Below are 8,371 nucleotides of genomic sequence, written 5' to 3'. Positions count from 1 at the left end.
CTGCTAGACCCTGAGTTTCTTGGGCACAGGGTCCTGTATTAGTTACCTCGGAATCCCCACAAAACCCCTACCCCTGGCATGGCATCCTGCACACAGGCTGTTCAATAAATATATGCTGAATGAATTAATGCAAGGAATACTCCTATAGGCACAGAGCCAGGTGCTGGGGAAGCCCTAGGAAGGAGACATAAACATCATTGGTTCAGGGATCAGGCAGCTCACCTCACTTAGCAGCTGTGGGAACTGAGACCCACAGAGGGTACGGCTTGCCCAAAATCATTGATCATGTGACAGATGTAGAGAGCTTCGCTCAGTGCCTGGCACAAGGAAGGCGCTCAGCAAAGCCCTCCCCTTACTGCCTGAAATTTACAGAGTTGGGCACAGGAGCCCGTGGGCCTCTCACCTCCTGCAACAGGGGCCCTGCCACCTCCACGCTTAGGTCTCCAGGACAGCAGAGAGCAGAACCACCCCAGAGTCTCTGGGTTAGAAGACAGAGGTAGGCTACAGCAAGCCCATTAAAGATGCTTGGGAGGACTTCACCCTGTCTCTGGCGTGCCCCCACCATGGACGTCTGTGGCAGGGTGCAGAGTGGGGGTCTCCGGTCCAGCCCTTGTGGCTGAGAGGCTTCCAACGCCCCTGTGAAGAGTTTTCAGAAAATCCCAGCCATCCTGCCCTAGTTAAAGAATCACTGGCTTCTGCCTTAAGGCAGAGCTGGGCTGCCTTCTTTACAAGGTATGTGGCTGAGATCTTTATTTAAGTCCCTTCCAGGGGCAAGATGTTCTGTTCAGTGTAGGGCCATCCCAAAGGTAAATAGAACAGCCCCTTGGGTTGGTTCAGCACTCGACAGTTTACAAGGCACTTTCAGATCTAACTTTTCATTTAAGCCTGTGGCACCCCTCCAAGGTAAGCAGGTCAGGTGATTTACTGAGGAATCTGAGGGAAAGAGGCGGTCACATGAGTGTGTGCAGGGTTGGGACTTGAACCCAAGTGTCCAGCTTCTGGGCTGAATTGTCCTGGGTGCCTGCAGTCTGGGGTGTGGACTAGCCTGGGAGCTGCCTACAGAGGCTGCCCAGGAAAGCAGGGGGAAAACACTGACCCAGCAGCAAACAGTCCCGAGCCCCGAACAGCCCTCCTCCCACCAGGAATCTGGAGTTACCTGTAATAAAGACCTAAGGAAAGTACCCTTCCTCCAGCCTGCCCTTCCCAGGTGCTGTGGCTGCCTGCTTCTCCTTCCCCACTGAGACTTACCTGTCTCCCACTATGGAACAGTTAATCTGATCATATAAATCCTAAAATAATAGTCTCGTAAACTCCTCTGAGCTGGCTAGTAAGATAGAGCCCCGCCTCCACATCACCACCCTTTCTCTAAGCCCCAAACTCTGTCTGGCAATTCTCTCTCATGCTGGGGTATGTTTCTTTCCTCCCCAAGAATCTGCAGTGGCTCCCTAGTTCCAGAAGCCAGCCCAACCTCACTGAATCGCAGTCAAGGCCTACCCACCCCTGCCTCATCCCAGTATCCCTTATGGCCCCAACTGCCACTCTTCCCCTCCACACACTTTCATTTCAGTCAGAAAGGCTCAGCCGCACCTCTGCCCTCCTGCTCCCGCCAGTTACTTCCGCGAGCCTGACCCTCCCCGGCCTTCCCCGTCCTGACCAGATGTTGTTTCCAGGAACTTCTCCCCGATCTACCCAGTCCTACGCATCCTCTGCCAGCCAGCAACCCCTCTCTCCTGACCTTGACACTGACTGCTTTGTACTGTAGTGATGACTATCAGGCAACGGGTTGGCCCAACAGAAAGAGCCCAGCCTCCTGGGCCAGGTAGGTCCGGGATGAGACCCAGGCCCTGCCACTTGCCAGGTCTGTGACAGGTGGGCTGTGCTGAGTCTACCTTGCCAGGCAATGCGGTGTAAGGGGCTGAAAGAAGGCTGCTGGGCATGGAGATCTGGGAGGAGCATGGGAGGATGGCTCCAGTCCTAAGAGTTACTGCCCTGGGGCTGAGGTTCCTCTGGAAGGGGGCTCTGGGAAGAGGCAGGGGCACTGGGCTGCGAGTCCGGGACCTGGGCTTTGGACTGCATTCCTGAGTGAATGTGCTATGGTGACTGTCCAGCAGTGAGCACTGCCGGAGCTGGGGGAGAGGGAGGGGGGACTCCTTGGGGCTGTCTGCCCTTGGCCGCTGGACCCTGGTGACTCTCTTCTAAAACAAGGACAATGACCTCAAGATCAGAGGCTCCCAGTACCTTGTCCTCTGGTTTTCTAGTGCCAGCAGGGAAGGGGTGGTGCAGAGATAGGCACAGTGATTTGAGAGTCCGAGAGAGCAGTCTTTAAAACTCTTCAGCAAATATTTGTGGAACTCTCTACTTCCACAGGGCCAGGACAGTAGGAACTCTCTGGAAAGCCCTTGTGCTTGTGGGTGGGGAAGGACGGAAGAAACCCACACTAGCTGGGTCTGCATGTTCCCTACAGCAGAGACGACCACAGCCCAACGAGGGAGCGGTGGGCGTGGACTCACTCCTGTGCCTGCCCACACCTCCTCCAGGTGGTCCAGAGCACCTTTCGTTCCTTTGCTCCGCAAGTCCTTATGCAGCACGCATGGTGCCAGGCATGGGGACACCTCAGAGAACGAGGCAGGCCGGGCCCTGCCCACAAGGAGTCCCAGGTCCGCAGGGCAGCAGCCAAGGCAACAGGTCATTCCGGGACAGAGCAGCCAGTGCCACCACCGCAGTGCAGACTGGAGGTCCCCTTCCAGTCGGGGCATGAGGGCATCCCAGGTTCCTTAGGGACCTGAAGGCTGAGCAGGACCCGGCCAGACTGGACGGAGCAGGAGGCCTGGGGGCCATTTATTCATTTATTCATACATTCATTCATTCAACACATTTAATTGAGCACTGAGCTTATCATGGAGGAACAAAGCTGCTTTCATGAAGCTCACGGTACTGGGGGTGAGGGACATGCCCAGACCAAGATAAAGAATCAGGGCTTAGGGGTGAATGGGATAGGAGGTGTGGATGTCAGGAAGGACCTCTGACCAGTGGGAGGAGCTGCTTTGAGATCCTTGGGCTGGGAATGCTCTTGGGGATGGGGCGGGGGACTTTCCCCTTTGGGTTTGAGCATCCTTGGTGTTGACCAAGGGTAAATTCCCACAATGAGCAGAAAGTGCCTTTGAAGGGAGAAGGGACCTAAGTGATCTCCCACGAGGGGAGGGGAGGTATGGTGGTAGGGGTGGGGAAGGGCGTGTACTGGAGAGGGGGCTGGATAAGGAACCCCGTTTGCTGGCTAGGGTCCTGGTTCTGTCTCTTGCCAAGGTGGCTCTGCCCTGCCTGGCTGCCACAGCACAGGATGGCACCCCCCTCTGTTCTCTGACTCTCTGTTCTCTTTCCTGCCTCCCCCTCCTCTCTGTCCCCAAAGGGGAGGCCTCAAGTCTTCAGGGACCTCAGTCTAGGAGGTGGCCGCCTGGGATCCCCCATGGCTTCTGCTGCAGCTTCCTGGGCCCCCTGCTTTCACCTGTGCCCCTGCATCTAACGCTGTGAGTGTGGGGGAAGCAGTCCTGGACCCCGAGCCAGGAGGCCTAGAGCCAACCCCCATCTCTCAGTGGCAAAGTCACCTGCCTTCTGTGAACCCGGTAAAATGGGGAGAAAAATAATCCCAGCTTCTTTCCCAGGGCCTCTGTGAGAAGTCCAAGAGCAATAATGGCTCAAAACGCAGCGGGCACACAGATGTGAGGGATTACTGGCACTATTATGTGTTATTTCTGAAGGAACAACACAGCATGAGAAACCTAGCCCGCCTGGCTCCTCCCCAGTGGCCCCCACTTCCTCCTCACTTCCGCAGTCTGCCCTGGCTTTGCAAAGAAACAAATCCGCTCCCCACCCCACTTCCCACACCTGAACCCCCCTAATTAAGTCCCCTAGCTTCCCTGGTATCATTGTCTAATCCCTAAGCTCTTTCTCACCCGTCTCCAGTTGTCCAGGGACTGAAATCCCTTCAGAAAGAGGTGGCCTGGTTAGCTGTGCACTGAGAGGCTGGGGGCAGGGAGCAGGGACTTCAGAACTGTACCCCCCCAACACACCCAGGGGAGGGCAGGGCACAGCGGGGCCGCAGGGATGCTGGAGACCCTGTCCTGGCTCGGGCACTCGCTGGCAGGACCCTGGAGACTTCCCTCAGGAAGAACAGGTTGTCATTTCCACCCACTGCATCCAAGATAGAATCGAGATCTACAGCCAGACTTGTTCATTCCTTGTCAGTGCCTTTGAGAAGCCAAATGGTATGGGGTGAGTCCTCCAACTCGAGCCAGACTGCCTGGGCTCAGGTCCTGGTTCTGTCACCTGCCAAGGTTACTTGACCTCCATGCCTCAATTTCCCTTCCACAAGGTGGCAACACCTCATATGGCTGTGATGAGATTAGATGAGCTCATTCATGCAAAAGACCTTCAACAGTGCCTGGAACATAGTAAACGTATCAGCTGTTTTTCCTATTACTTTCTGTTTCTTACCTCCAGATATTCCTGCTGTTCAGGTCTCAACCCACATGCCGCCTCTCAGAGAGGGCTTCCGACCCCTGGTACTGAAGCTGAAGAAGGCGCAGCCCCATGTCACTCTCTAGTGCCAGTTTATCTCCTTCACACGGCACTTACCATGGTCTGAAGTGATCTTGCTCGTGTATGTGGTTACGGTGATGTATATGTGAGAGTATCTGTCCCTGCGGACGGGAGCCATTGCTGGTCTGGTCACTGTTCCAGGCTCAGTGGACCCCCGCAGGCATTCCACATCTACCTGGGAGCATGACCCAGCACTTAATCTGCCCCCATGGGCTGGAGCCAGGGAAGGAGTAGGCCCTTGGGCACCCCTCCCCTCTGCAGCTGCCCTGTGTGATCTCAGGTGAGTTGTCACCCCTCTCTGGGCATCTGGGTGAGTGGAGGGAGGTGTCGATGGAACTAGGCGAGTAAGGGATGATGTAAGATTTTTCTGAGACCATCTGTTACATGTCCTGGGGCTCCTGCCTGTAAGGTGAACGGGTTTCAGGGACCTCTGAATTCTGAAAATGCAGTCCCCCAGCTTAGCTCTCTGTAGTTGCCACTGGGCTTGAGACCCCCACGGGTGGTGGGTTCTTGTGAGCTGGGCATTCTTCTCCTCCAGGCCCTTCATAAAAACCCTGGAAACCAACACTGGGCCCCAGCGTGGCCCCTTCCCTGGGGACTAGCCTGCCACCTGGTGGCGGCTCGACTGCCTTGGCCCTCATCCACCCCGACTGGCCCTCACCAACGTGCACATGTCTGAATATGCATTTGCCTCCCTGCCCTTCATCCTTCTGCCAGCACCACCATCCATGGGCTCACAGAATGCCCCACCAGCCTGGCATCACATTGAAGAACCCATTTCATGCAAAGGAAGAGCAGCCATAGGCTTGTGCCCACGGAATTCCCTGGCTTACCACACACCCCATTCCAGGTAATGCAGCCCATACCTCACGCTTTCATTAACAGCTTCCTTTCTTCCCACATCCCCATGCAACTTCAGGGGATGAGGAGGTATGGGGGCCATTGGGGTGCCTCCTCACACAGGCCACAGCCCAGCCCAGGGCCAGGAAACCTTGTGATCCAAGACCCAAGCCACTTGGAGCCACACAGCATGTCTGATGAAAAGACCCCCCAATGTCATTTAGTCCAACTCCCGTTTCACAGCTGGGGACACAGGCCAAGAAAAGGACAGTGGCTTGCCTGGAGGTATGTGGTGAGAACGTGACAGCCCTGTTCCTGCCAGCTTCCCATCATGCCCCCAAAGTGAAGCAAGCAGGGATCTGGGGCTTGGCTCCTCTGGAGGCACCCACGGGCTGGGCATCCTTACCATCCATCCCTCATGGCAGGGTGGCCCAAGGGCCGGGACCAGCCCAGTGGCCTGCCTCTGGGATTCAGCTGTGATCCCTTCCTTCCCTGTGGGGTGCCCCAGCAGGGCCTGTCCAGGCACTCGTCTCCTGCAGTCAATCTCCTGACCTCTGCTGCCCTGTTCCTGGGCTGACACTGCCTCCAGAGGCAGCTCTGATCTTCACCTCTTCGGCACCTGCCCCCTACCCAACCCCACACACTGGTGGAAGGGCTCTGGCTGGGCTGGGCTGGGTTACACTGCTCCGCGTTGACACTGCAGCCAAAGCACCCATCTCTTCCAGGACAACCCAGGGTCACCCAGTGAGAGGACCGACCGCAGGGCAGCTCTGGGGTTACTCCTCAGGTTTACAGAGGCGCTTCAGCTCTTGCTAATGGGAGGCTAGGAGGCAGATGTTTGTGGGGAGGCAGAAATTCATTTTAGGTCGGCAACAGGTTTAAGCAAGCATCTGTGTCTGGTTGGTGTGTGGTGGGAGGGCGGCAGTGCGGGCTCCTTGCCTGGCTGGGTGGGATAGGGGTTAGGTAGCAAGTAGTCAGAACAGGGATAGACACACAGTGGCACCAAAGGTCTGGCTGACTAGGGGGTGTGTCCTTGCAGCCCTGTCTCTGGGGCTGACAGATGGGCTGGGACAGTCCAGCATCGGAGAAGCAAGACTCTGCATACCAAGGGACATTTTGCAACTTAAGAAGAGTGATTTCTTACATACAAAAGAATGTTAGTAACCTACACAAAGAATAAAAAACTCTATAATGAATACTTGTGTGACTTAAAAAGCAGAACATTAATATCATTGGAACCCCTTGTGCCCCTCCCCAATTACATTCCACTTGTGAACTGAACTCGGTGTTTCTCATTCCCCTGATTTTTCAAATAGTTTTTTTACAAATGAGTGTAGCCCTTAAAACTATTGTCAGTCCTTCGTGGTTTTTTTTATTGAGGTGAAGTTCACATACAAAATTAATCATTTCAAAGTAAAAAATTCATTGGTATTTAGTACATTCACAATGTTGTGCAACCAGCACCAATATCTAGTTCCAAAACATTTTTGTCACCCCAGAAGGAACCCCATACCCATTAAGCAATAACACATCATTTCCCCTCCCCACCATCCAGCCACCAATCTGCTTTCTGTCTCTATGGATTTACCTATTCTGGATATTTTATACAATAATATTGTGGCCTTTTGTGTCTGGCTTATTTTGCTTAGCATAATGTTTTCAAAGTTCATCCATGTTGTAGCATGTATCAGTACTTTATTTCTTTTTGTGACTAAATAATGTTCCACCATATGGACCTATCAAAACTTGTTTGCCCTTTCATCCACTGATGGACATACCAGTCGTTTCTACCTTTTGGTGATTGTGAATACTTCTGCTATGAACATTAGTGTACAAATACCTGTTTGAGTCCCTGCTTCCGATTCTTTTTTTTTTTTTTTGATATATACCCAGAAGTGGATCATATGGTAATTCTGTTTAATTTTTTGAGGAACCACCATACTATTTTCCACAGCAGCTGCACCATTTTACATCCCCACTGTTGAGTTAACTTCTGTATATGGTGTGGAGTAGGGGTTCAACTTCATTCTTTTGCATGTGGCTGGCTATCCAGTTGTCCAAACACCACTTGCTCAAGAGACTGTTTTTCCCCCATTGAATGGTCTTGGCACTCTTTTTGACAATCAATTGGGTATAGATGTCTGAGTTTATTTCTGGACTGTCATTTCTACTCCATTGATCTACATGTCTATCTTTATGCCAGTACCATACTGTTTGATTACTGTAGCTTTGCAATGTATTTTAAAAACAGGAAGTGTGAGTCCTCTTTGTTCTTCTTTTTCAGTTTAGGACTATTCAGGGCCCCTTGCAATTCTTTACGGAATTTTAGGATGGATTTTTCTATTTATTCAAAAAAAGGTCATTAGAATTTTAATAGGGATTGCAACAACTCTGTAGATTGCCTTGGGTAGTATTGCCATCTTAACAAGACTAAGTCTACCAACCCATAAACATGGATATCTTTCCATTTACTTAGGTCTTCTTTAATTTATTTCAGCAATGGTTCATAGTTTTCAGTGCACAAATCTTTCAGCTCCTTGTTTAAACTTATTTTATTATTTTGGATACTTTTATAAATACAATTGTCTTAATTTCTTTTAGGACTGGTTTTTGCTGGCATATAGAAACACAACTGACTTTGTGTGTTGATCTTACAAGTCCTGATATTTTTTAGCTTTAATCACATGTATTATTTAGAGACCTTTTTTCATGCTAAGCATTGCCAGAATTATCTATGGTGATACACATAACTAATCCATTCATTTTTCCCTCTCACGTGGCATTTTGCTACAATTTATCTCTTCTCCCAGTGATGGTGAGTTGGCATGTTTTGTCTTTTGCTGTTTAACACAGGGCACATGCCCAGGGAATGGTTCTCAGCCAGGTCTGCACAATACAGTCATCTGGAGTGTAAGCTTTTTATGATTAGCAGCAA

The sequence above is a fragment of the Manis javanica genome, chromosome 15 (assembly GCF_040802235.1).
Source record: "Manis javanica isolate MJ-LG chromosome 15, MJ_LKY, whole genome shotgun sequence".
Taxonomy (NCBI): Eukaryota; Metazoa; Chordata; class Mammalia; order Pholidota; family Manidae; genus Manis; species Manis javanica.
The sequence above is the reverse complement of the archived record's forward strand: the minus strand, read 5'-3'. Positions refer to the sequence as shown.